The sequence below is a fragment of the Eriocheir sinensis genome, chromosome 23, assembly GCF_024679095.1.
Source record: "Eriocheir sinensis breed Jianghai 21 chromosome 23, ASM2467909v1, whole genome shotgun sequence".
NCBI lineage: Eukaryota > Metazoa > Arthropoda > Malacostraca > Decapoda > Varunidae > Eriocheir > Eriocheir sinensis.
In genome coordinates, this window is record NC_066531.1 from 7691615 (window position 1) to 7719083 (window position 27469).

The window sequence follows — 27469 nt, forward strand, 5'->3', positions numbered from 1 at the left end:
TTCGTAGGAGTTGTGGGCATTTCCAGGGGTAGTTTTATGACCCTGGAGGTAGTTTGACCCTTCTTCTGTACCCTGATCCTAGAAAAAACACTGATTAGAACCAGATTGATCCCCCCTTTGACCTTTAGAAATAGCTGATGTGAGACGCGAAAATGTATTGTAAAACCAGCGTAAATGTGTGAGCCACGGCCGAGTATTGTAAACATGGCTGGCTGGCGCCGTAGATTTCAACTCGCAGCTACCTGGGTATACCTCAGCCAGTGAGCTCCAGTTTCCCCATGCAGAAGTGAATAAGTGGAATGGTCTGAGGGAGGAGACTGAGGCTGAAATAGAGGACATGTCTGAAGAGTAACAATAACTATATGCTGGTATAACAAGACACCTTCGCTTCTCAGTTTCTCAAAATCAATCTGAGGATAAATCGGGTTCTAAAGGGTGTTTTTTTAAGTTCATGGTACAGAGGAAGGGTCACACTACCACCAGGGCCATAAAGCTACCCCTGGAAATGCCCACAACTCCTAGGAAAGCCTTGTCAAATAGGTGTTTCTAGGTTCACGGTACAGAGGAAGGGTCACACTACCACCAGGGTCATGAAACTACTCCTGGAAATGCCCACAACTCCTAGGAAAGCCTTGTCAAATATGTGTTTCTAGGTTCACAGTACAGAGGAAGGGTCACACTACCACCAGGGTCATAAAACTACCCCTGGAAATGCCCACAACTCCTAGGAAAGCCTTGTCAAATATGTGTTTCTAGGTTCACAGTACAGAGGAAGGGTCACACTACCACCAGGGTCATAAAACTACTCCTGGAAATGCCCACAACTCCTAGGAAAGCCTTGTCAAATAGGTGTTTCTAGGTTCACAGTACAGAGGAAGGGTCACACTACCACCAGGGTCATAAAACTACTCCTGGAAATGCCCACAACTCCTACGAAAGCCTTGTCAAATAGGTGTTTCTAGGTTCACAGTACAGAGGAAGGGTCACACTACCACCAGGGTCATAAAACTACCCCTGGAAATGCCCACAACTCCTACGAAAGCCTTGTCAAATATGTGTTTCTAGGTTCACAGTACAGAGGAAGGGTCACACTACCACCAGGGTCATAAAACTACCCCTGGAAATGCCACAAACTCCTAAGAAAGCCTTGTCAAATAGTTGTTTCTAGGTTCACAGTACAGAGGAAGGGTCACACTACCACCAGGGTCATAAAACTACCCCTGGAAATGCCCACAACTCCTACGAAAGCCTTGTCAAATAGGTGTTTCTAGGTTCACAGTACAGAGGAAGGGTCACACTACCACCAGGGCCATAAAACTAACCCTGGAAATGCCCACAGCTCCTACGAAAGCCTTGTCAAATAGGTGTTTCTATGTTCAGGGTACAGAGGAAGGGTCACACTACCACCAGGGTCATAAAACTACCCCTGGAAATGCCCACAACTCCTACGAAAGCCTTGTCAAATAGGTGTTTCTAGGTTCACAGTACAGAGGAAGGGTCACACTACCACCAGGGTCATAAAACTACCCCTGGAAAGGCCCACAACTCCTACGAAAGCCTTGTCAAATAGGTGTTTCTAGGTTCACGGTACAGAAGAAGGGTCACACTACCACCAGGGTCATAAAACTACCCTGGAAAGGCCCAAAACTCCTACGAAAGCCTTGTCAAATAGGTGTTTCTAGGTTCACAGTACAGAAGAAGGGTCACACTACCACCAGGGTCATAAAACTACCCCTGGAAATGCCCACAACTCCTACGAAAGCCTTGTCAAATAGGTGTTTCTAAGTTCACAATACAGAGGGTCACACTACCACCAGGGTCATAAAACTACCCCTGGAAATGCCCACAACTCCTAGGAAAGCCTTGTCAAATAGGTGTTTCTAGGTTCACGGTACAGAGGAAGGGTCACACTACCACCAGGGTCATAAAACTACCCATGGAAATGCCCACAACTCCTAGGAAAGCCTTGTCATATAGGTGTTTCTAGGTTCACAGTACAGAGGAAGGGTCACTCTACCACCAGGGTCATAAAACTACCCTGGAAATGCCCACAACTCCCAGGAAAACCTTGTCAAATAGGTGTTTCTAGGTTCACAGTACAGAGGAAGGGTCAGACTACCACCAGGGTCATAAAACTACCCCTGGAAATGCCCACAACTCCCAGGAAAGCCTTGTCAAATAGGTGTTCTAGATTCACAAGAAGAAGGGTCAGACTACCACCAGGGTCAAATGCCAAATTGGGGATTCTAGATTCATGGTACAGAAGAAGGGTTAAACTACCAACAGGGTCATAAAACTACCCCTGGAAATGCCCACAACTCCTAGGAAAGCCTTGTCAAATAGGGGTTTCTAGATTCACGGTACAGAAGAATGGTCACACTACCACCAGGGTAATAAAACTACCCCTGGAAATGCCCACAACTCCTACGAAAGCCTTGTCAAATAGGTGTTTCTAGGTTCACAGTACAGAAGAAGGGTCACACTACCACCAGGGTCATAAAACTACCTCTGGAAATGCCCACAACTCCTACGAAAGCCTTGTCAAATAGGGATTTCTAGATTCATGGTAAAGAAGAAGGGTTAAACTACCACCAGGGTCATAAAACTACCCCTGGAAATGCCCACAACTCCTACGAAAGCCTTGTCAAATAGGTGTTTCTAGGTTCACGGTACAGAAGAAGGGTCACACTACCACCAGGGTCATAAAACTGCCCCTGGAAATGCCCACAACTCCTAGGAAAGCCTTGTCAAAGAGGTGTTTCTAGGTTCACGGTACAGAGGAAGGGTCACACTACCACCAGTGTCATAAAACTACCCCTGGAAATGCCCACAACTTTTAGGAAAGCCTTGTCAAATAGGTGTTTCTGGTTCACGGTACAGAGGAAGGATCACACTACCACCAGGGTCATAAAACTACCCCTGGAAATGCCCACAACTCCTACGAAAGCCTTGTCAAATAGGTGTTTCTAGGTTCACGGTACAGAGGAGAGGTCACACTACCACCAGGGTCATAAAACTACCCCTGGAAATGCCCACAACTCCTACGAAAGCCTTGTCAAATAGTTGTTTCTAGGTTCACGGTACAGAGGAAGGGTCACACTACCACCAGGGTCAAAAAACTACCCCTGGAAATGCCCACAACTCCTACGAAAGCCTTGTCAAATAGGGGTTTCTAGATTCATGGTACAGAAGAAGGGTTAAACTACCACCAGGGTCATAAAACTACCCCTAGAAATGCCCACAACTCCTACGAAAGCCTTGTCAAATAGGTGTTTCTAGGTTCACGGTACATAGGAAGGGTCACATTACCACCAGGGTCATAAAACTACCCCTGGAAAGGCCCACAACTCCTACGAAAGCCTTGTCAAATAGGTGTTTCTAGGTTCACGGTACATAGGAAGGGTCACACTACCACCAGGGTCATAAAACTACTCCTGGAAATGCCCACAACTCCTACGAAAGCCTTGTCAAATAGGTGTTTCTAGGTTCACGGTACAGAAGAAGGGTCACACTACCACCAGGGTCATAAAACTACCCCTGGAAAGGCCCACAACTCCTACGAAAGCCTTGTCAAATAGGTGTTTCTAGGTTCACGGTACAGAAGAAGGGTCACACTACCACCAGGGTCATAAAACTACCCTGGAAAGGCCCACATCTCCTACGAAAGCCTTGTCAAATAGGTGTTTCTAGGTTCACAGTACAGAAGAAGGGTCACACTACCACCAGGGTCATAAAACTACCCCTGGAAATGCCCACAACTCCTAGGAAAGCCTTGTCAAATAGGTGTTTCTAGGTTCACGGTACAGAGGAAGGGACACACTACCACCAGGGTCATAAAACTACCCCTGGAAATGCCCACAACTCCTACGAAAGCCTTGTCAAATATGTGTTTCTAAGTTCACCGTACAGAAGAAGGGTCACACTACCACCAGGGTCATAAAACTACCCCTGGAAATGCCCACAACTCCTAGGAAAGCCTTGTCAAATATGTTTCTAAGTTCACAGTACAGAGGAAGGGTCACACTACCACCAGGGTCATAAAACTATTCCTGGAAATGCCCACAACTCCTACGAAAGCCTTATCAAATATGTGTTTCTAGGTTCACAGTACAGAGGAAGGGTCACACTACCACCAGGGTCATAAAACTACCCCTGGAAATGCCCACAATTCCTACGAAAGCCTTGTCAAATAGGTGTTTCTAGGTTCACGGTACAGAAGAAGGGTCACACTACCACCAGGGTCATAAAACTACTCCTGGAAAGGCCCACAACTCCTAGGAAAGCCTTGTGAAATAGGTGTTTCTAGGTTCAGGGTACAGAGGAAGGGTCACACTACCACCAAGGTCATAAAACTACCCCTGGAAATGCCCACAACTCCTACGAAAGCCTTGTCAAATACTTCTAGGTTCACAGTACAGAGGAAGGGTCACACTACCACCAGGGTCATAAAACTACCCCTGGAAATGCCCACAACTCCTACGAAAGCCTTGTCAAATATGTGTTTCTCGGTTCACAGTACAGAGGAAGGGTCACACTACCACCAGGGTCATAAAACTACCCATGGAAATGCCCACAACTCCTACGAAAGCCTTGTCAAATAGGTGTTTCTAGGTTCACAGTACAGAGGAAGGGTCACACTACCATCAGGGTCATAAAACTACCCTTGGAAAGGCCCACAACTCCTACGAAAGCCTTTTCAAATACGTGTTTCTAGGTTCACGGTACAGAAGAAGGGCCACACTACCACCAGGGTCATAAAACTACCCTGGAAAGGCCTACAACTCCTACGAAAGCCTTGTCAAATAGGTGTTTCTAGGTTCACGGTACAGAAGAAGGGTCACACTACCACCAGGGTCATAAAACTACCCCTGGAAATGCCCACAACTCCTAGGAAAGCCTTGTCAAATAGGTGTTTCTAGGTTCACGGTACAGAGGAAGGGACACACTACCACCAGGGTCATAAAACTACCCCTGGAAATGCCCACAACTACTAGGAAAGCCTTGTCAAATATGTGTTTCTAGGTTCACAGTACAGAGGAAGGGTCACACTACCACCAGGGTCATAAAACTACCCCTGGAAATGCCCACAACTCCCAGGAAAGCCTTGTCAAATAGGTGTTTCTAGGTTCACAGTACAGAGGAAGGGTCAGACTACCACCAGGGTCATAAAACTACCCCTGGAAATGCCCACAACTCCTACGAAAGCCTTGTCAAATAGGGGTTTCTAGATTCACGGTACAGAAGAAGGGTCACACTACCACCAGGGTCATAAAACTACCCCTGGAAATGCCCACAACTCCTAGGAAAGCCTTGTCAAATTGGGGTTTCTAGATTCATGGTACAGAAGAAGGGTTAAACTACCACCAGGGTCATAAAACTACCCCTGGAAATGCCCACAACTCTTAGGAAAGCTTGTCAAATAGGTGTTTCTAGGTTCACGGTACAGAGGAAGGGACACACTACCACCAGGCTCATAAAACTACCCATGGAAATGCCCAAAACTCCTACGAAAGCCTTGTCAAATATGTGTTTCTAAGTTCACCGTACAGAAGAAGGGTCAAACTACCACCAGGGTCATAAAACTACCCCTGGAAATGCCCACAACTCCTAGGAGAGCCTTGTCAAATATGTTTCTAAGTTCACAGTACAGAGGAAGGGTCACACTACCACCAGGGTCATGAAACTACTCCTGGAAATGCCCAGAACTCCTTCGAAAGCCTTCTCAAATATGTGTTTCTAGGTTCACAGTACAGAGGAAGGGTCACACTACCACCAGGGTCATAAAACTACCCCTGGAAATGCCCACAACTCCTACGAAAGCCTTGTCAAATAGGTGTTTCTAGGTTCACGGTACAGAAGAAGGGTCACACTACCACCAGGGTCATAAAACTACTCCTGGAAAGGCCCACAACTCCTAGGAAAGCCTTGTCAAATAGGTGTTTCTAGGTTCAGGGTACAGAGGAAGGGTCACACTACCACCAAGGTCATAAAACTACCCCTGGATATGCCCACAACTCCTACGAAAGCCTTGTCAAATACGTGTTTCTAGGTTCACAGTACAGAGGTCAGAGGAAGGGTCACACTACCACCAGGGTCATAAAACTACCCCTGGAAATGCCCACAACTCCTACGAAAGCCTTGTCAAATATGTGGTTCTCGGTTCACAGTACAGAGGAAGGGTCACACTACCACCAGGGTCATAAAACTACCCCTGGAAATGCCCACAATTATTACGAAAGCCTTGTCAAATAGGTGTTTCTAGGTTCACAGTATAGAGGAAGGGTCACACTACCATCAGGGTCATAAAACTACCCCTGGAAAGGCCCACAACTCCTAGGAAAGCCTTGTCAAATAGGTGTTTCTAGGTTCACGGTACAGAGGAAGGGTCACACTACCACCAGGGTAATATAACTACCCCTGGAAATGCCCACAACTCCTACGAAAGCCTTGTCAAATAGGTGTTTCTAGGTTCACAGTACAGAGGAAGGGTCACACTACCATCAGGGTCATAAAACTACCCTGGAAATGCCCACAACTCATACGAAAGCCTTGTCAAATAGGTGTTTCTAGGTTCACGGTAAAGAGGAAGGGTCACACTACCACCAGGGTCATAAAACTACCCCTGGATATGCCCACAACTCCTACGAAAGCCTTGTCAAATAAGGGTTTCTAGATTCACGGTACAGAAGAAGGGTCACACTACCACCAGGCTCATAAAACTACCCCTGGAAATGCCCATAACTCTTAGGAAAGCTTTGTCAAATAGGTGTTTCTAGGTTCACGGTACAGAGGAAGGGACACACTACCACCAGGGTCATAAAACTACCCATGGAAATGCCCACAACTACTAGGAAAGCCTTGTCAAATAGGTGTTTCTAGGTTCACAGTACAGAAGAAGGGTCACACTACCACCAGGGTCATAAAACTACCCCTGGAAATGCCCACAACTTTTACGAAAGCCTTGTCAAATAGGTGTTTCTAGGTTCACAGTACAGAGGAAGGGTCACACTACCATCAGGGTCATAAAACTACCCTGGAAATGCCCACAACTCATACGAAAGCCTTGTCAAATATGTGTTTCTAGGTTCACAGTAAAGAGGAAGAGTCACACTACCACCAGGGTCATAAAACTACCCCTGGAAATGCCCACAACTCCTAGGAAAGCCTTGCCAAATAGGTGTTTCTAGGTTCACAGTACAGAGGAAGGGTCACTCTACCACCAGGGTCATAAAACTACCCTGGAAATGCCCACAACTCCCAGGAAAGCCTTGTCAAATAGGTGTTTCTAGGCTCACAGTACAGAGGAAGGGTCAGACTACCACCAGGGTCATAAAACTACCCCTGGAAATGCCCACAACTCCTACGAAAGCCTTGTCAAATAGGGGTTTCTAGATTCACGGTACAGAAGAAGGGTCACACTACCACCAAGGTCATAAAACTACCCCTGGAAATGCCCACAACTCCTAGGAAAGCCTTGTCAAATAGGGGTTGCTAGATTCATGGTACAGAAGACGGGTTAAACTACCAACAGGGTCATAAAACTACCCCTGGAAATGCCCACAACTCCTAGGAAAGCCTTGTCAAATAGGCGTTTCTAGATTCACGGTACAGAAGAAGGGTCACACTACCACCAGGGTAATAAAACTACCCCAGGAAATGCCCACAACTCCTCGGAAAGCCTTGTCAAATAGGTGTTTCTAGGTTCACATTACAGAAGAAGGGTCACACTACCACCAGGGTCATAAAACTACCCCTGGAAATGATGACAACTCCTACGAAAGCCTTGTCAAATAGGGGTTTCTAGATTCATGGTACAGAAGAAGGGTTAAACTACCACCAGGGTCATAAAACTACCCCTGGAAATGTCCACAACTCCTACGAAAGCCTTGTCAAATAGGTGTTTCTAGGTTCACGGTACAGAGGAAGGGTGACACTACCACCAGGGTGATAAAACTGCCCCTGGAAATGCCCACAACTCCTAGGAAAGCCTTGTCAAATAGGTGTTTCTAGGTTCACTGTACAGAGGAAGGGTCACACTACCACCAGGGTCATAAAACTACCCCTGGAAATGCCCACAACTCCTACGAAAGCCTTGTCAAATAGGGGTTTCTAGATTCACGGTACAGAAGATGGGTCACACTACCACCAGGGTCATAAAACTACCCCTGGATATGCCCACAACTCCTAGGAAAGCCTTGTCAAATTGGGGTTTCTAGATTCATGGTACAGAAGAAGGGTTAAACTACCACCAGGGTCATAAAACTACCCCTGGAAATGCCCACAACTCCTAGGAAAGCCTTGTCAAATAGGTGTTTCTAGGTTCACTGTGCAGAGGAAGGGACACACTACCACCAGGGTCATAAAACTACCCCTGGAAATGCCCACAACTCATACGAAAGCCTTGTCAAATATGTATTTCTAAGTTCACCGTACAGAGGAAGGGTCACACTACCACCAGGGTCATAAAACTACCCCTGGAAATGCCCACAACTCCTACGAAAGCCTTGTCAAATACTTCTAGGTTCACAGTACAGAGGAAGGGTCACACTACCACCAGGGTCATAAAACTACCCCTGGAAATGCCCACAACTCCTACGAAAGCCTTGTCAAATATGTGTTTCTCGGTTCACAGTACAGAGGAAGGGTCACACTACCACCAGGGTCATAAAACTACCCATGGAAATGCCCACAACTCCTACGAAAGCCTTGTCAAATAGGTGTTTCTAGGTTCACAGTACAGAGGAAGGGTCACACTACCATCAGGGTCATAAAACTACCCCTGGAAAGGCCCACAACTCCTACGAAAGCCTTGTCAAATAGGTGTTTCTAGGTTCACGGTACAGAGGAAGGGTCACACTACCACCAGGGTCATAAAACTGCCCCTGGAAATGCCCACAACTCCTACGAAAGCCTTGTCAAATAGGTGTTTCTAGGTTCACAGTACAGAGGAAGGGTCACACTACCACCAGGGTCATAACACTACCCCTGGAAAGGCCCACAACTCCTACGAAAGCCTTGTCAAATAGGTGTTTCTAGGTTCAGGGTACAGAGGAAGGGTCACACTACCACCAGGGTAATAAAACTACCCCTGGAAAGGCCCACAACTCCTACGAAAGCCTTGTCAAATACGTGTTTCTAGGTTCACGGTTCAGAAGAAGGGTCACACTACCACCAGGGTCATAAAACTACCCTGGAAAGGCCCTCAACTCCTACGAAAGCCTTGTCAAATAGGTGTTTCTAGGTTCACAGTACAGAAGAAGGGTCACACTACCACCAGGGTCATAAAACTACCCCTGGAAATGCCCACAACTCTTAGGAAAGCCTTGTCAAATAGGTGTTTCTAGGTTCACGGTACAGAAGAAGGGACACACTACCACTAGGGTCATAAAACTACCCATGGAAATGCCCACAACTACTAGGAAAGCCTTGTCAAATATGTGTTTCTAGGTTCACAGTACAGAGGAAGGGTCACACTACCACCAGGGTCATAAAACTACCCCTGGAAATGCCCACAACTCCTACGAAAGCCTTGTCAAATAGGTGTTTCTAGGTTCACGGTACAGAAGAAGGGTCACACTACCACCAGGGTCATAAAACTACTCATGGAAAGGCCCACAACTCCTAGGAAAGCCTTGTCAAATAGGTGTTTCTAGGTTCACAGTACAGAAGAAGGGTCACACTACCACCAGGGTCATAAAACTACCCCTGGAAATGCCCACAACTCCTACGAAAGCCTTGTCAAATAGGTGTTTCTAGGTTCACGGTACAGAGGAAGGGACACACTACCACCAGGGTCATAAAACTACCAATGGAAATGCCCACAACTCCTACGAAAGCCTTGTCAAATATGTGTTTCTAAGTTCACCGTACAGAAGAAGGGTCACACTACCACCAGGGTAATAAAACTACCCCTGGAAATGCCCACAATTCCTACGAAAGCCTTGTCAAATAGGTGTTTCTAGGTTCACGGTACAGAGGAAGGGTGACACTACCACCAGGGTGATAAAACTGCCCCTGGAAATGCCCACAACTCCTAGGAAAGCCTTGTCAAATAGGTGTTTCTAGGTTCACTGTACAGAGGAAGGGTCACACTACCACCAGGGTCATAAAACTACCCCTGGAAATGCCCACAACTCCTACGAAAGCCTTGTCAAATAGGGGTTTCTAGATTCACGGTACAGAAGATGGGTCACACTACCACCAGGGTCATAAAACTACCCCTGGAAATGCCCACAACTCCTACGAAAGCCTTGTCAAATAGGTGGTTCTAGGTTCACGGTACAGAAGAAGGGTCACACTACCACCAGGGTCATAAAACTACTCATGGAAAGGCCCACAACTCCTAGGAAAGCCTTGTCAAATAGGTGTTTCTAGGTTCACAGTACAGAAGAAGGGTCACACTACCACCAGGGTCATAAAACTACCCCTGGAAATGCCCACAACTCCTACGAAAGCCTTGTCAAATAGGTGTTTCTAGGTTCACGGTACAGAGGAAGGGACACACTACCACCAGGGTCATAAAACTACCAATGGAAATGCCCACAACTCCTACGAAAGCCTTGTCAAATATGTGTTTCTAAGTTCACCGTACAGAAGAAGGGTCACACTACCACCAGGGTCATAAAACTACCCCTGGAAATGCCCACAATTCCTACGAAAGCCTTGTCAAATAGGTGTTTCTAGGTTCACAGTACAGAGGAAGGGTCACTCTACCACCAGGGTCATAAAACTACCCTGGAAATGCCCACAACTCCCAGAAAAGCCTTGTCAAATAGGTGTTTCTAGGTTCACAGTACAGAGGAAGGGTCAGACTACCACCAGGGTCATAAAACTACCCCTGGAAATGCCCACAACTCCTACGAAAGCCTTCTCAAATAGGGGTTTCTAGATTCACGGTACAGAAGAAGGGTCACACTACCACCAGGGTCATAAAAGTACCCCTGGAAATGCCCACAACTCATAGGAAAGCCTTGTCAAATTGGGGTTTCTAGATTCATGGTACAGAAGAAGTGTTAAACTACCACCAGGGTCATAAAACTACCCCTGGAAATGCCCACAACTCCTAGGAAAGCCTTGTCAAATAGGTGTTTCTAAGTTCACGGTACAGAGGAAGGGACACACTACCACCAGGGTCATAAAACTAGCCATGGAAATGCCCACAACTCCTACGAAAGCCTTGTCAAATATGTGTTTCTAAGTTCACCGTACAGAAGAAGGGTCAAACTACCACCAGGGTCATAAAACTACCCCTGGAAATGCCCACAACTCCTAGGAGAGCCTTGTCAAATATGTTTCTAAGTTCACAGTACAGAGGAAGGGTCACACTACCACCAGGGTCATGAAACTACTCCTGGAAATGCCCACAACTCCTACGAAAGCCTTGTCAAATATGTGTTTCTAGGTTCAGAGTACAGAGGAAGGGTCACACTACCACCAGGGTCATAAAACTACCCCTGGAAATGCCCACAACTCCTACGAAAGCCTTGTCAAATAGGTGTTTCTAGGTTCACGGTACAGAAGAAGGGTCACACTACCACCAGGGTCATAAAACTACTCCTGGAAAGGCGCACAACTCCTAGGAAAGCCTTGTCAAATAGGTGTTTCTAGGTTCAGGGTACAGAGGAAGGGTCACACTACCACCAGGGTCATAAAACTACCCCTGGAAATGCCCACAACTCCTACGAAAGCCTTGTCAAATACGTGTTTCTAAGTTCACAGTACAGAGGAAGGGTGACACTACCACCAGGGTCATAAAACTACCCCTGGAAATGCCCACAACTCCTACGAAAGCCTTGTCAAATATGTGTTTCTCGGTTCACAGTACAGAAGAAGGGTCACACTACCACCAGGGTCATAAAACTACCCCTGGAAATGCCCACAACTCTTAGGAAAGCCTTGTCAAATAGGTGTTTCTAGGTTCACGGTACAGAGGAAGGGACACACTACCACCAGGGTCATAAAACTACCCATGGAAATGCCCACAACTACTAGGAAAGCCTTGTCAAATATGTGTTTCTAGGTTCACAGTACAGAGGAAGGGTCACACTACCACCAGGGTCATAAAACTACCCCTGGAAATGCCCACAACTCCTACGAAAGCCTTGTCAAATAGGTGTTTCTAGGTTCACGGTACAGAAGAAGGGTCACACTACCAACAATGTCATAAAACTACTCCTGGAAAGGCCCACAACTCCTAGGAAAGCCTTGTCAAATAGGTGTTTCTAGGTTCACAGTACAGAAGAAGGGTCACACTACCACCAGGGTCATAAAACTACCCCTGGAAATGCCCACAACTCCTACGAAAGCCTTGTCAAATAGGTGTTTCTAGGTTCACGGTACAGAGGAAGGGACACACTACCACCAGGGTCATAAAACTACCAATGGAAATGCCCACAACTCCTACGAAAGCCTTGTCAAATATGTGTTTCTAAGTTCACCGTACAGAAGAAGGGTCACACTACCACCAGGGTCATAAAACTACCCCTGGAAATGCCCACAATTCCTACGAAAGCCTTGTCAAATAGGTGTTTCTAGGTTCACAGTACAGAGGAAGGGTCACTCTACCACCAGGGTCATAAAACTACCCTGGAAATGCCCACAACTCCCAGAAAAGCCTTATCAAATAGGTGTTTCTAGGTTCACAGTACAGAGGAAGGGTCAGACTACCACCAGGGTCATAAAACTACCCCTGGAAATGCCCACAACTCCTACGAAAGCCTTCTCAAATAGGGGTTTCTAGATTCACGGTACAGAAGAAGGGTCACACTACCACCAGGGTCATAAAACTACCCCTGGAAATGCCCACAACTCCTAGGAAAGCCTTGTCAAATTGGGGTTTCTAGATTCATGGTACAGAAGAAGGGTTAAACTACCACCAGGGTCATAAAACTACCCCTGGAAATGCCCACAACTCCTAGGAAAGCCTTGTCAAATAGGTGTTTCTAGGTTCACGGTACAGAGGAAGGGACACACTACCACCAGGGTCATAAAACTACCCATGGAAATGCCCACAACTCCTACGAAAGCCTTGTCAAATATGTGTTTCTAAGTTCACCGTACAGAAGAAGGGTCAAACTACCACCAGGCTCATAACACGACCCCTGGATATGCCCACAACTCCTAGGAGAGCCTTGTCAAAGATGTTTCTAAGTTCACAGTACAGAGGAAGGGTCACACTACCACCAGGGTCATGAAACTACTCCTGGAAATGCCCACAACTCCTACGAAAGCCTTGTCAAATATGTGTTTCTAGGTTCAGAGTACAGAGGAAGGGTCACACTACCACCAGGGTCATAAAACTACCCCTGGAAATGCCCACAACTCCTACGAAAGCCTTGTCAAATAGGTGTTTCTAGGTTCACGGTACAGAAGAAGGGTCACACTACCACCAGGGTCATAAAACTACTCCTGGAAAGGCGCACAACTCCTAGGAAAGCCTTGTCAAATAGGTGTTTCTAGGTTCAGGGTACAGAGGAAGGGTCACACTACCACCAGGGTCATAAAACTACCGCTGGAATTGCCCACAACTCCTACGAAAGCCTTGTCAAATACGTGTTTCTAAGTTCACAGTACAGAGGAAGGGTGACACTACCACCAGGGTCATAAAACTACCCTGAAATGCCCACAACTCATACGAAAGCCTTGTCAAATATGTGTTTCTAGGTTCACAGTACAGAGGAAGGGTCACACTACCACCAGGGTCAAAAAACTACCCCTGGAAATGCCCACAACTCCTAAGAAAGCCTTGTCAAATTGGTGTTTCTAGGTTCACAGTACAGAGGAAGGGTCACACTACCATCAGGGTCATAAAACTACCCCTGGAAAGGCCCACAACTCCTACGAAAGCCTTGTCAAATAGGTGTTTCTAGGTTCACGGAACAGAGGAAGAGTCACACTACCACCAGGGTCATAAAACTACCCCTGGAAATGCCCACAACTCCTACGAAAGCCTTGTCAAATAGGTGTTTTTAGGTTCACAGTACAGAGGAAGGGTCACACTACCATCACGGTCATAAAACTACCCTGGAAATGCCCACAACTCCTACGAAAGCCTTGTCAAATAGGTGTTTCTAGGTTCACGGTACAGAGGAAGGGTCACACTACCACCAGGGTCATAAAACTACCCCTAGAAAGGCCCACAACTTCTACGAAAGCCTTGTCAAATAGGTGTTTCTAGGTTCAGGGTACAGAGGAAGGGTCACCTTACCACCAGGGTCATAAAACTACCCCTGGAAATGGCCACAACTCCTAGGAAAGCCTTGTCAAATAGGTGTTTCTAGGTTCACAGTACAGAGGAAGGGTCACTCTACCACCAGGGTCATATAACTACCCTGGAAATGCCCACAACTCCTAGGAAAGCCTTGTCAAATAGGTGTTTCTAGGTTCACAGTCTAGAGGAAGGGTCAGACTACCACCAGGGTCATAAAACTACCCCTGGAAATGCCCACAACTCCTACGAAAGCCTTGTCAAATAGGGGTTTCTAGATTCACGGTACAGAAGAAGGGTCACACTACCACCAGGGTCATAAAACTACCCCTGGAAATGCCCACAACTCCTACGAAAGCCTTGTCAAATAGGGGTTGCTAGATTCATGGTACAGAAGACGGGTTAAACTACCAACAGGGTCATAAAACTACCCCTGGAAATGCCCACAACTCCTAGGAAAGCCTTGTCAAATAGGGGTTTCTAGATTCACGGTACAGAAGAAGGGTCACACTACCACCAGGATAATAAAACTACCCCTGGAAATGCCCACAACTCCTAGGAAAGCCTTGTCAAATAGGTTTTTCTAGGTTCACAGTACAGAAGAAGGGTCACACTACCACCAGTGTCATAATACTACCCATGGAAATGCCCACAACTCCTACGAAAGCCTTGTCAAATAGGTGTTTCTAGGTTCACGGTACAGAGGAAGGGTCACACTACCACCAGGGTCATAAAACTACCCCTGGAAATGCCCACAACTCCTAGGAAAGCCTTGTCAAATAGGTGTTTCTAGGTTCACGGTACAGAGGAAGGGTCACACTACCACCAGGGTCATAAAACTACCCCTGGAAATGCCCACAACTCCTACGAAAGCCTTGTCAAATAGGGGTTTCTAGATTCACGGTACAGAAGAAGGGTCACACTACCACCAGGGTCATAAAACTACCCCTGGAAATGCCCACAAGTCCTAGGAAAGCCTTGTCAAATTGGGGTTTTTAGATTCATGGTACAGAAGAAGGGTTAAACTACCACCAGGGTCATAAAACTACCTCTGGAAATGCCCACAACTCCTAGGAAAGCCTTGTCAAATAGCTGTTTCTAGGTTCACGGTGCAGAGGAAGGGACACACTACCACCAGGGTCATAAAACTACCCATGGAAATGCCCACAACTCATACGAAAGCCTTGTCAAATATATGTTTCTAAGTTCACCGTACAGAGGAAGGGTCACACTACCACCAGGGTCATAAAACTACCCCTGGAAATGCCCACAACTCCTACGAAAGCCTTGTCAAATACTTCTAGGTTCACAGTACAGAGGAAGGGTCACACTACCACCAGGGTCATAAACTACCCCTGGAAATGCCCACAACTCCTACGAAAGCCTTGTCAAATATGTGTTTCTCGGTTCACAGTACAGAGGAAGGGTCACACTACCACCAGGGTCATAAAACTACCCATGGAAATGCCCACAACTCCTACGAAAAACTTGTCAAATAGGTGTTTCTAGGTTCACAGTACAGAGGAAGGGTCACACTACCATCAGGGTCATAAAACTACCCCTGGAAAGGCCCACAACTCCTACGAAAGCCTTGTCAAATAGGTGTTTCTAGGTTCACAGTATAGAGGAAGGGTCACACTACCACCAGGGTCATAAAACTACCCCTGGAAAGGCCCACAACTCCTACGAAAACCTTGTCAAATAAGTGTTTCTAGGTTCAGGGTACAGAGGAAGGGTCACACTACCACCAGGGTCATAAACTACCCCTGAAAGGCCCTCAACTCCTACGAAAGCCTTGTCAAATACGTGTTTCTAGGTTCACGGTACAGAAGAAGGGTCACACTACCACCAGGGTCATAAAACTACCCTGGAAAGGCCCTCAACTCCTACGAAAGCCTTGTCAAATAGGTGTTTCTAGGTTCACAGTACAGAAGAAGGGTCACACTACCACCAGGGTCATAAAACTACCCCTGGAAATGCCCACAACTCTTAGGAAAGCCTTGTCAAATAGGTGTTTCTAGGTTCACGGTACAGAGGAAGGGACACACTACCACCAGGGTCATAAAACTACCCATGGAAATGCCCACAACTCCTACGAAAGCCTTGTCAAATATGTGTTTCTAAGTTCACCGTACAGAAGAAGGGTCAAACTACCACCAGGGTCATAAAACTACCCATGGAAATGCCCACAACTCCTACGAAAGCCTTGTCAAATATGTGTTTCTAAGTTCACCGTACAGAAGAAGGGTCACACTACCACCAGGGTCATAAACTACCCTGAAATGCCCACAACTACTCGGAGAGCATTGTAAAATATGTTTCTAAGTTCACAGTACAGAGGAAGGGTCACACTACCACCAGGGTCACGAAACTACTCCTGGAAATGCCCACAACTCCTACGAAAGCCTTGTCAAATATGTGTTTCTAGGTTCAGAGTACAGAGGAAGGGTCACACTACCACCAGGGTCATAAAACTACCCCTGGAAATGCCCACAACTCCTACGAAAGCCTTTTCAAATAGGTGTTTCTAGGTTCACGGTACAGAAGAAGGGTCACACTACCACCAGGGTCATAAAACTACTCCTGGAAAGGCGCACAACTCCTAGGAAAGCCTTGTCAAATAGGTGTTTCTAGGTTCAGGGTACAGAGGAAGGGTCACACTACCACCAGGGTCATAAAACTACCCCTGGAATTGCCCACAACTCCTACGAAAGCCTTGTCAAATACGTGTTTCTAAGTTCACAGTACAGAGGAAGGGTGACACTACCACCAGGGTCATAAAACTACCCCTGGAAATGCCCACAACTCCTACGAAAGCCTTGTCAAATATGTGTTTCTCGGTTCACAGTACAGAGGAAGGGTCACACTACCACCAGGGTCAAAAAACTACCCCTGGAAATGCCCACAACTCCTAAGAAAGCCTTGTCAAATTGGTGTTTCTAGGTTCACAGTACAGAGGAAGGGTCACACTACCATCAGGGTCATAAAACTACCCCTGGAAAGGCCCACAACTCCTACGAAAGCCTTGTCAAATAGGTGTTTCTAGGTTCACAGTACAGAGGAAGAGTCACACTACCACCAGGGTCATAAAACTACCCCTGGAAATGCCCACAACTCCTACGAAAGCCTTGTCAAATAGGTGTTTCTTGGTTCACAGTACAGAGGAAGGGTCACACTACCATCACGGTCATAAAACTACCCTGGAAATGCCCACAACTCCTACGAAAGCCTTGTCAAATAGGTGTTTCTAGGTTCACCGTACAGAGGAAGGGTCACACTACCACCAGGGTCATAAAACTACCCCTAGAAAGGCCCACAACTTCTACGAAAGCCTTGTCAAATAGGTGTTTCTAGGTTCAGGGTACAGAGGAAGGGTCACCTTACCACCAGGGTCATAAAACTACCCCTGGAAATGGCCACAACTCCTAGGAAAGCCTTGTCAAATAGGTGTTTCTAGGTTCACAGTACAGAGGAAGGGTCACTCTACCACCAGGGTCATATAACTACCCTGGAAATGCCCACAACTCCTAGGAAAGCCTTGTCAAATAGGTGTTTCTAGGTTCACAGTCTAGAGGAAGGGTCAGACTACCACCAGGGTCATAAAACTACCCCTGGAAATGCCCACAACTCCTACGAAAGCCTTGTCAAATAGGGGTTTCTAGATTCACGGTACAGAAGAAGGGTCACACTACCACCAGGGTCATAAAACTACCCCTGGAAATGCCCACAACTCCTACGAAAGCCTTGTCAAATAGGGGTTGCTAGATTCATGGTACAGAAGACGGGTTAAACTACCAACAGGGTCATAAAACTACCCCTGGAAATGCCCACAACTCCTAGGAAAGCCTTGTCAAATAGGGGTTTCTAGATTCACGGTACAGAAGAAGGGTCACACTACCACCAGGATAATAAAACTACCCCTGGAAATGCCCACAACTCCTAGGAAAGCCTTGTCAAATAGGTTTTTCTAGGTTCACAGTACAGAAGAAGGGTCACACTACCACCAGGGTCATAAAACTACCCCTGGAAATGCCCACAACTCCTACGAAAGCCTTGTCAAATAGGTGTTTCTAGGTTCACGGTACAGAGGAAGGGTCACACTACCACCAGGGTCATAAAACTACCCCTGGAAATGCCCACAACTCCTAGGAAAGCCTTGTCAAATAGGTGTTTCTAGGTTCACAGTACAGAGGAAGGGTCACACTACCACCAGGGTCATAAAACTACCCCTGGAAATGCCCACAACTCCTACGAAAGCCTTGTCAAATAGGGGTTTCTAGATTCACGGTACAGAAGAAGGGTCACACTACCACCAGGGTCATAAAACTACCCCTGGAAATGCCCACAAGTCCTAGGAAAGCCTTGTCAAATTGGGGTTTTTAGATTCATGGTACAGAAGAAGGGTTAAACTACCACCAGGGTCATAAAACTACCCCTGGAAATGCCCACAACTCCTAGGAAAGCCTTGTCAAATAGCTGTTTCTAGGTTCACGGTGCAGAGGAAGGGACACACTACCACCAGGGTCATAAAACTACCCATGGAAATGCCCACAACTCATACGAAAGCCTTGTCAAATATGTGTTTCTAAGTTCACCGTACAGAGGAAGGGTCACACTACCACCAGGGTCATAAAACTACCCCTGGAAATGCCCACAACTCCTACGAAAGCCTTGTCAAATACTTCTAGGTTCACAGTACAGAGGAAGGGTCACACTACCACCAGGGTCATAAAACTACCCCTGGAAATGCCCACAACTCCTACGAAAGCCTTGTCAAATATGTGTTTCTCGGTTCACAGTACAGAGGAAGGGTCACACTACCACCAGGGTCATAAAACTACCCATGGAAATGCCCACAACTCCTACGAAAAACTTGTCAAATAGGTGTTTCTAGGTTCACAGTACAGAGGAAGGGTCACACTACCATCAGGGTCATAAAACTACCCCTGGAAAGGCCCACAACTCCTACGAAAGCCTTGTCAAATAGGTGTTTCTAGGTTCACAGTATAGAGGAAGGGTCACACTACCACCAGGGTCATAAAACTACCCCTGGAAAGGCCCACAACTCCTACGAAAACCTTGTCAAATAAGTGTTTCTAGGTTCAGGGTACAGAGGAAGGGTCACACTACCACCAGGGTCATAAAACTACCCCTGGAAAGGCCCTCAACTCCTACGAAAGCCTTGTCAAATACGTGTTTCTAGGTTCACGGTACAGAAGAAGGGTCACACTACCACCAGGGTCATAAAACTACCCTGGAAAGGCCCTCAACTCCTACGAAAGCCTTGTCAAATAGGTGTTTCTAGGTTCACAGTACAGAAGAAGGGTCACACTACCACCAGGGTCATAAAACTACCCCTGGAAATGCCCACAACTCTTAGGAAAGCCTTGTCAAATAGGTGTTTCTAGGTTCACGGTACAGAGGAAGGGACACACTACCACCAGGGTCATAAAACTACCCATGGAAATGCCCACAACTCCTACGAAAGCCTTGTCAAATATGTGTTTCTAAGTTCACCGTACAGAAGAAGGGTCAAACTACCACCAGGGTCATAAAACTACCCCTGGAAATGCCCACAACTCCTAGGAGAGCCTTGTCAAATATGTATCTAAGTTCACAGTACAGAGGAAGGGTCACACTACCACCAGGGTCATGAAACTACTCCTGGAAATGCCCACAACTCCTACGAAAGCCTTGTCAAATATGTGTTTCTAGGTTCACAGTACAGAGGAAGGGTCACACTACCACCAGGGTCATAAAACTTCCCCTGGAAATGCCCACAACTTCTACGAAAGCCTTGTCAAATAGGTGTTTCTAGGTTCACGGTACAGAAGAAGGGTCACACTACCACCAGGGTCATAAAACTACCCCTGGAAAGGCCCACAACTCCTAGGAAAGCCTTGTCAAATAGGTGTTTCTAGGTTCAGGGTACAGAGGAAGGGTCACACTACCACCAGGGTCATAAAACTACCCCTGGAAATGCCCACAACTCCTACGAAAGCCTTGTTAAATACGTGTTTCTAAGTTCACAGTACAGAGGAAGGGTCACACTACCACCAGGGTCATAAAACTACCCCTGGAAATGCCCACAACTCCTACGAAAGCCTTGTCAAATATGTGTTTCTCGCTTCACAGTACAGTGGAAGGGTCACACTACCACCAGGGTCAAAAAACTACCCCTGGAAATGCCCACAACTCCTAAGAAAGCCTTGTCAAATTGGTGTTTCTAGGTTCACAGTACAGAGGAAGGGTCACACTACCATCAGGGTCATAAAACTACCCCTGGAAAGGCCCACAACTCCTACGAAAGCCTTGTCAAATAGGTGTTTCTAGGTTCACGGTACAGAGGAAGGGTCACACTACCACCAGGGTCATAAAACTACCCCTGGAAAGGCCCACAACTCCTACGAAAGCCTTGTCAAATAGGTGTTTCTAGGTTCAGGGTACAGAGGAAGGGTCACACTACCACCAGGGCAGAGCTGGGATTCTGTAGAAAAAATCTACCACCGGTATCGGTAGTCGGTAGCGAGCCGCGTCCAATCGGTATCGGTAGATTGGTAGATTTTTCAGAAATCTACCGATCTGTATAGATTCGGTATCGGTAGATTAAAAAACTCTATAATTATATAATAAAAAAATGCTTTTAAAGGCCCATAACACACTTTTTAAGTTATTTCTCTCTTATTTCGGTTAACTTAAGAATAGAAGTAAATTAGAGTCTTTTAATACCTTTTTTAAGTTCAAAAATACATAACTTATTTAATAAATGAATTTCTCCCTCAAAAAATAAACATCAAACTGAAAAAAAGTTAAATTTAAACAAACTAGATGAGGCTGAGCACGTTGTCGAGAGCGTAGGAGCTAGAGCGTAGGTGTAGGCTACTCGCGTCGGCAGGCCAAACAAGAGTGGGGCTCCCGCCAAAACTTTTGGCGGGAGCGAGAATCTGCTAGGTCGTGGCTGCCTCTGATTGGCTGAGAACGCCCAGAACGGCCGGTGATTGGCTAAGCGTGATGACGTCAAAGTAATACCTGGAATTTCCTGCTAACTGCTTCCCATAGATGCGCTCGAACGTGTTGAAACTTGTCCGTTTCATTTTGCCGGGGTCGTCTTCTCTTAAGTCTTAACAAAAAAGTCCCGCGCTCGCTTTTTCAATCTACCGATACCGATTGACTGCCAATCATGCGATCGGTAGCGGTATTCGGTAGTTTCTTCAAAATACCGAATGATCGGTATCGGTAGCAGTAATCTACCGCCGGTAGTACCGATCCCAAATGTCAATCGGTAGTCCCAGCTCTGCACCAGGGTCATAAAACTACCCCTGGAAATGCCCACAACTCCTAGGAAAGCCTTGTCAAATAGGTGTTTCTAGGTTCACAGTACAGAGGAAGGGTCACTCTACCACCAGGGTCATAAAACTACCCTGGAAATGCCAACAACTCCCAGGACAGCCTTGTCAAATAGGTGTTTCTAGGTTCACAGTCCAGAGGAAGGGTCAGACTACCACCAGGGTCATAAAACTACCCCTGGAAATGCCCACAATTCCTACGAAAGCCTTGTCAAATAGGGGTTTCTAGATTCACGGTACAGAAGAAGGGTCACACTACCACCAGGGTCATAAAACTACCCCTGGAAATGCCCACAACTCCTAGGAAAGCCTTGTCAAATAGGGGTTGCTAGATTCATGGTACAGAAGACGGGTTAAACTACCAACAGGGTCATAAAACTACCCTTGGAAATGCCCACAACTCCTAGGAAAGCCTTGTCAAATAGGGGTTTCTAGATTCACGGTACAGAAGAAGGGTCACACTACCACCAGGGTAATAAAACTACCCTTGGAAATGCCCACAACTCCTAGGAAAGCCTTGTCAAATAGGTTTTTCTAGGTTCACAGTACAGAAGAAGGGTCACACTACCACCAGTGTCATAAAACTACCCCTGGAAATGCCCACAACTCCTACGAAAGCCTTGTCAAATAGGGGTTTCTAGATTCATGGTACAGAAGAAGGGTTAAACTACCACCAGGGTCATAAAACTACCCCTGGAAATGTCCACAACTCCTACGAAAGCCTTGTCAAATAGGTGTTTCTAGGTTCACGGTACAGAGGAAGGGTCACACTACCACCAGGGTGATAAAACTGCCCCTGGAAATGCCCACAACTCCTAGGAAAGCCTTGTCAAATAGGTGTTTCTATAATCACGGTACAGAGGAAGGGTCACACTACCACCAGGGTCATAAAACTACCCCTGGAAATGCCCACAACTCCTAGGAAAGCCTTGTCAAATAGGTGGTTCTAGGTTCACGGTACAGAGGAAGGGTCACACTACCACCAGGGTCATAAAACTACCCCTGGAAATGCCCACAACTCCTACGAAAGCCTTGTCAAATAGGTGTTTCTAGGTTCACGGTACAGAAGAAGGGTCACACTACCACCAGGGTCATAAAACTACCCCTGGAAATGCCCACAACTCCTACGAAAGCCTTGTCAAATAGGTGTTTCTAGGTTCACAGTACAGAGGAAAGGTCACACTACCACCAGGGTCATAAAACTACCCCTGGAAATGCCCACAGCTCCTACGAAAGCCTTGTCAAATAGGGGTTTCTAGATTCATGATACAGAAGAAGGGTTAAACTACCACCAGGGTCATAAAACTACCCCTGGAAATGCCCACAACTCCTACGAAAGCCTTGTCAAATAGGTGTTTCTAGGTTCACGGTACAGAGGAAGGGTCACACTACCATCAGGGTCATAAAACTGCCCCTGGAAATGCCCACAACTCCTAGGAAAGCCTTGTCAAATAGATGTTTCTAGGTTCACGGTACAGAGGAAGGGTCACACTACCACCAGGGTCATAAAACTACCCCTGGAAATGCCCACAACTCCTAGGAAAGCCTTGTCAAATAGGTGTTCTTGGGCGGCGAAATATCTTATAACACGAGCCATAGTGTCTTATATAGAAGTGGATAAGTGGAATGGTCTGAAGGAGGAGATTGTGGCTGAAATACAGGACATGTCTGAAGGGTAACAAGAAGTAGACTAGGAGTTAGAAAAGTAACTGGGTCTGCGTACTAATTGGAACAGGTGGCTGCAAAGGTGCGTACTTATTGGCCTACCTATGCCTAGTCCGTAGAGCAGAAACACAGAAATAGTAGCTGGATCTGCGTACTAATTGGAACCGGTGGCTGGAAAGGTGCGTACTGATTGGCCTTCCTAAATAGTAGCTGGATCTGCGTACTAAATGGAACCGGTGGCTGGAAAGGTGCGTACTGATTGGCCTTCCTAAATAGTAGCTGGATCTGCGTACTAAATGGAACCGGTGGCTGGAAAGGTGCGTACTGATTGGCCTTCCTAAATAGTAGCTGGATCTGCGTACTAAATGGAGCTGGTGGCTGGAAAGGTGCGTACTGATTGGGGTTCCTAAATAGTAGCTGGATCTGCGTACTAAATGGAACCGGTGGCTGGAAAGGTGCGTACTGATTGGCCTTCCTAAATAGTAGCTGGATCTGCGTACTAAATGGAACCGGTGGCTGGAAAGGTGCGTACTGATTGGCCTTCCTAAATAGTAGCTGGATCTGCGTACTAAATGGAACCGGTGGCTGGAAAAGTGCGTACTGATTGGCCTTCCTAAATAGTATCTGGATCTGCGTACTAATTGGAACTTGCGGCTGGAAAGGTGCGTACTGATTGGCCTTCCTAAATAGTAGCTGGATCTGCGTACTAAATGGAACCTGTGGCTGGAAAGGTGCGTACTGATTGGCCTTCCTATGCCGGGGGGTCCGTAAGCTAAATAGTAACAGGATCTGCGTACTAATTGGAACCGGTGGCTGGGAAGGTGCGTACTGATTGGCCTGTACCTGTGCCCGGGGGTTCGTAGAGCAGGATGCCTCGCCACGGCCTGAACCTGCCGATGAAGAGCTGCGGGTACCTGAGCGGGTACACAACAGCCTCCTTCACCAGCCGCTTGGCGTCCTCCAGGCCCAGAATCTCGTTCCATCTCACCTGGGGGTTTTCGACGAGGATTTCCTGCAAGGGGGGGGGAGGGAGTAAAGGGGCGTGGACACATTACAGGGCAGACTGAAGAAATGAAGGTGTTATGTTAGGTTCATGCAACAGAGGAAGGGTCACACTACCACCAGGGTCATAAAACTACCCCTGGAAATGTCCACAACTCCTATGAAAGCCTTGTCAAATATGTGTTTCTACGTTCACGGTACAGAGGAAGGGTCACACTACCACCAGGGTCATAAAACTACCCCTGGAAATGCCCACAACTCCTACGAAAGCCTTGTCAAATAGGTGTTTCTAGGTTCACGGTACAGAGGAAGGGTCACACTACCACCAGGGTCATAAAACTACCCCTGGAAATGCCCACAACTCCTACGAAAGCCTTGTCAAATATGTGTTTCTAGGTTCACGGTACAGAGGAAGGGTCACACTACCACCAGGGTCATAAAACTACCCCTGGAAATGCCCACAACTCCTACGAAAGCCCTGTTAAATGTATGTGCCTACTTTTAAAGCCCAAAAACGAGATCAGTTGCGTTCTCATGACTGTTATGTTAGGTTCATGTTACAGAGGAAAGGTCAAGCTACCACCAGGGTCATAAAACTACCCTTGGAAATGCCCACAAACCCTATGAAAGCCTTGTTAAATGTATGTGCTTGGGCCCCGTATGGTTTAAGGATAAGGCTGTGTGATCCTAAGTCTATATACACCAAGTCATGTCACGCGCAGGTTTGTGGGAGGAGACACGGCCGAGGCGTGGTTTATGCGTGACGTTGCTTGGAGCCAAACTAGAGAATGTAGAAACAGGGATTTAGAGAAAACGAGGAAAGGCGGACTAATTTAAATCAATCACTTCAACATGCCCTCCCTCACACCCCACACCGCCGTTTGTAGGCATTGGAATTACAGTCACGCAATAGCACAATGAAAAGACATATTTTTTCGTCAGTGGCTTGCATGAACGCGCTGTGAAAGAAGGCGAGAATGCACATCCAGAGTGCACACACGGCCCCAGCTTTAGTCACCCTGAACTGGCGGGTATTTTTTTTGGCTCCAAGTAACGTCATCCCGCTGCTCCGCCCCAAAACAGCCTCCTGCGTGTACCGGTCGCAATTTTGAAGCAGAGTGACTTGACTTGGTATATATAGGGTCGTATTACGAGACATCGCTGCCCAAGAACACATATATGACAAGGCTTTCGTAGGCGTTGTGGGCATTTCCAGGGGTAGTTTTATGACCCTGGTGGTAGTGTGACCCTTCTTCTGTACCGTGAACCTAGAAACACATATTTGACAAGGCTTTCGTAGGAGTTGTGGGCATTTCCAGGGGTAGTTTTATGACCCTGGTGGTAGTCTGACCCTTCTTCTGTACCGTGAACCTAAAGAAACAATCATTAGAACTCGACTGATCCTTTCTTGGCCTTTGAAAGTAGTTGATGTACGAGGCAATACTAGGGTAGGTTTTGTGGGCATTTCCAGGGGTAGTTTTATGACCCTGGTGGTAGTCTGACCCTTCTTCTGTACCATGAACCTAAAGAAACACTCATTAGAACCCGACTGATCCCTTCTTTGACCTTTAGAAATAGCTGATGTGATATGGCAGTGTCTTGTAATACCAGCCATAGACTTAGGTGTGACCCTTCATAGGCGTGTTTGGTATGCCTCCGTACCCGCTGAATGATGTTGGCGAGGTCCTTGTAGTAGTAGTAGTAGGAGGAGGAGGAGGAGGAGGAGGAAGAGAAGTAGAAGTAGTTAGTAGCAGGAGGAGGAGGAGAAGGAGGAGGAGGAAGAGAAGTAGAAGTAGTTAGTAGCAGTAGTAGTAGTAGTAGTAGTAGTAGTAGTAGTAGTAGTAGTAGTAGTAGTAGTAGTAGTCATAGCTGGGCACGATAACATAAAACCTTATTCCCGATAACCGATAACTGATAATGGAAAACCTTATCGGTGATAACCGATATTCGTTAACTGGAGACACAAATATAGGCGATAACCGATACCCGATACCCGATATAAATCCACAATTCTGATACTAGCCAGCGATAAGTCCGACAGGCGAAAACGATACTATATTGATATTTCAAACAAAAAACATAGATGAATTCAAATTTTCATGATCTGTATTTTAGAAAACTTACAAAACCTAAAAACACGTTGACACGTACCTATGGACGGTAATACTAGAAACGCCTGAGTCGGTGTTGTGTTATTTGACGTCCCACCATTAAATGCTGGCGCTTTCGTTTACAAACACTGGTCTCTCGTGAACTGCGCATGCTCAGACCAGCAAGCGTAGACCTGTACAGTCTCACAAAGCTTTTTAACCGCAAGTAAAAGTTGCTGGAAGGCTGAATCAGACATACAGTACCACCACCACCATTCCCGCTGTTTCTAGAACGAGTTGTATTTATATGTACAGAGTCACATTCTAGAAACAGCGAGGATGGTGGTACTGTATGTCTGAATCAGCCTTCCAGCAACTCTTAATGTGTTAAAAAGCTTTGTGAGACTGTACAGGGCTACGCTTACTGGTCTGAGCATGCGCAGCTCACGAGAGACCAGTGTTTGTAAACAAAAGCGCCAGCTTTTGACGATGGGACACCAAATAACACAACACCGGGTGCCTTCAATACCATGGCATGCTCACAAACGAATATGGAATATCAAATTTGAGGCAGTGAATAATCATTTTTGGGGTCAAAGTTAAATGATTTTTCTCTTTGATATATTGATTTTTGAGTCTAACATAAAAAATAACCTAGTGTTTTAATGTTGATGATCTAAGTATGAAATCTCTTCACCGAAGATATTTCATACCCCGAAGTTTTTTCGTACAACACCGGGTGCCCGGGCCACGCATGCGCAGTAGGGAGGAGACAACATTTCTCTTTTTCTGAGAGGCGGAAAAAAGTAGCGATTATCGCTAGTTTGGTTACAAAAGTAACGCAGATACCGATATATATTTAAATAAGTAGCGGATGGCCGATAATCCGATTTAGTTATCAGCGATAAAGTATCGCAATAACTTATCGCGATAACGCCCAGCTATGGTAGTAGTAATAGTAGTAGTAGTAGTAGTAGTAGCAATAGTAATAGTAGTAATAGTAGTAGTAGTAGTAGTATAAGTAGTAACAGTATATTAACACGTAATTGACCCCTCTTTCGGCCACCTCTTCGGATAATTTACAGGAGCAGCGAGTAGCGGGCTTTTAATTTCCTTGTTTCCTTTTTTGTGTGCCCTTGAGCTGTCTCCTTTGCTGTGAA

General features: G+C 46.4%; 2 long non-coding RNA genes across 36 annotated transcripts in view; one reads left to right on the forward strand and one right to left on the reverse strand.

The window, feature by feature from the left end:
* LOC127002454 (uncharacterized) overlaps positions 1–25604 on the reverse strand; it is a 26815-nt gene extending 1211 nt beyond the window's left edge. For 3 of the 5 annotated variants that reach the window (XR_007756278.1, XR_007756281.1, XR_007756279.1), the window contains exon 1: positions 1–65. This exon is cut by the window's left edge and continues 25 nt beyond it. This is a non-coding gene — a long non-coding RNA (uncharacterized LOC127002454). Of the gene's footprint in view, positions 84–25487 lie in introns of those variants that run through there. The other 2 variants (XR_007756280.1, XR_007756282.1) reach the window with 2 other exon arrangements.
* On the forward strand, positions 453–22787 carry LOC127002453 (uncharacterized). Of its 31 annotated transcripts, XR_007756275.1 has the most exons (11): positions 964–1065; positions 1169–1261; positions 1365–1467; positions 8821–8933; positions 9448–9540; positions 9644–9746; positions 10365–10467; positions 12216–12328; positions 18178–18270; positions 19502–19614; positions 22503–22787. It is a non-coding gene; the product is annotated as an uncharacterized LOC127002453 (long non-coding RNA). The 31 variants fall into 31 exon arrangements; XR_007756247.1 differs by lacking the exons at positions 1169–1261; positions 1365–1467; positions 8821–8933; positions 9448–9540; positions 19502–19614 and adding an exon at positions 1673–1775 and having other exon boundaries at positions 957–1055; positions 18178–18280; positions 22503–22781; XR_007756248.1 differs by lacking the exons at positions 964–1065; positions 1169–1261; positions 1365–1467; ... (1 more) ...; positions 9448–9540; positions 19502–19614 and adding an exon at positions 2366–2446 and having other exon boundaries at positions 18178–18280; positions 22503–22780.
* Positions 25605–27469: the final 1865 nt, after the last annotated feature.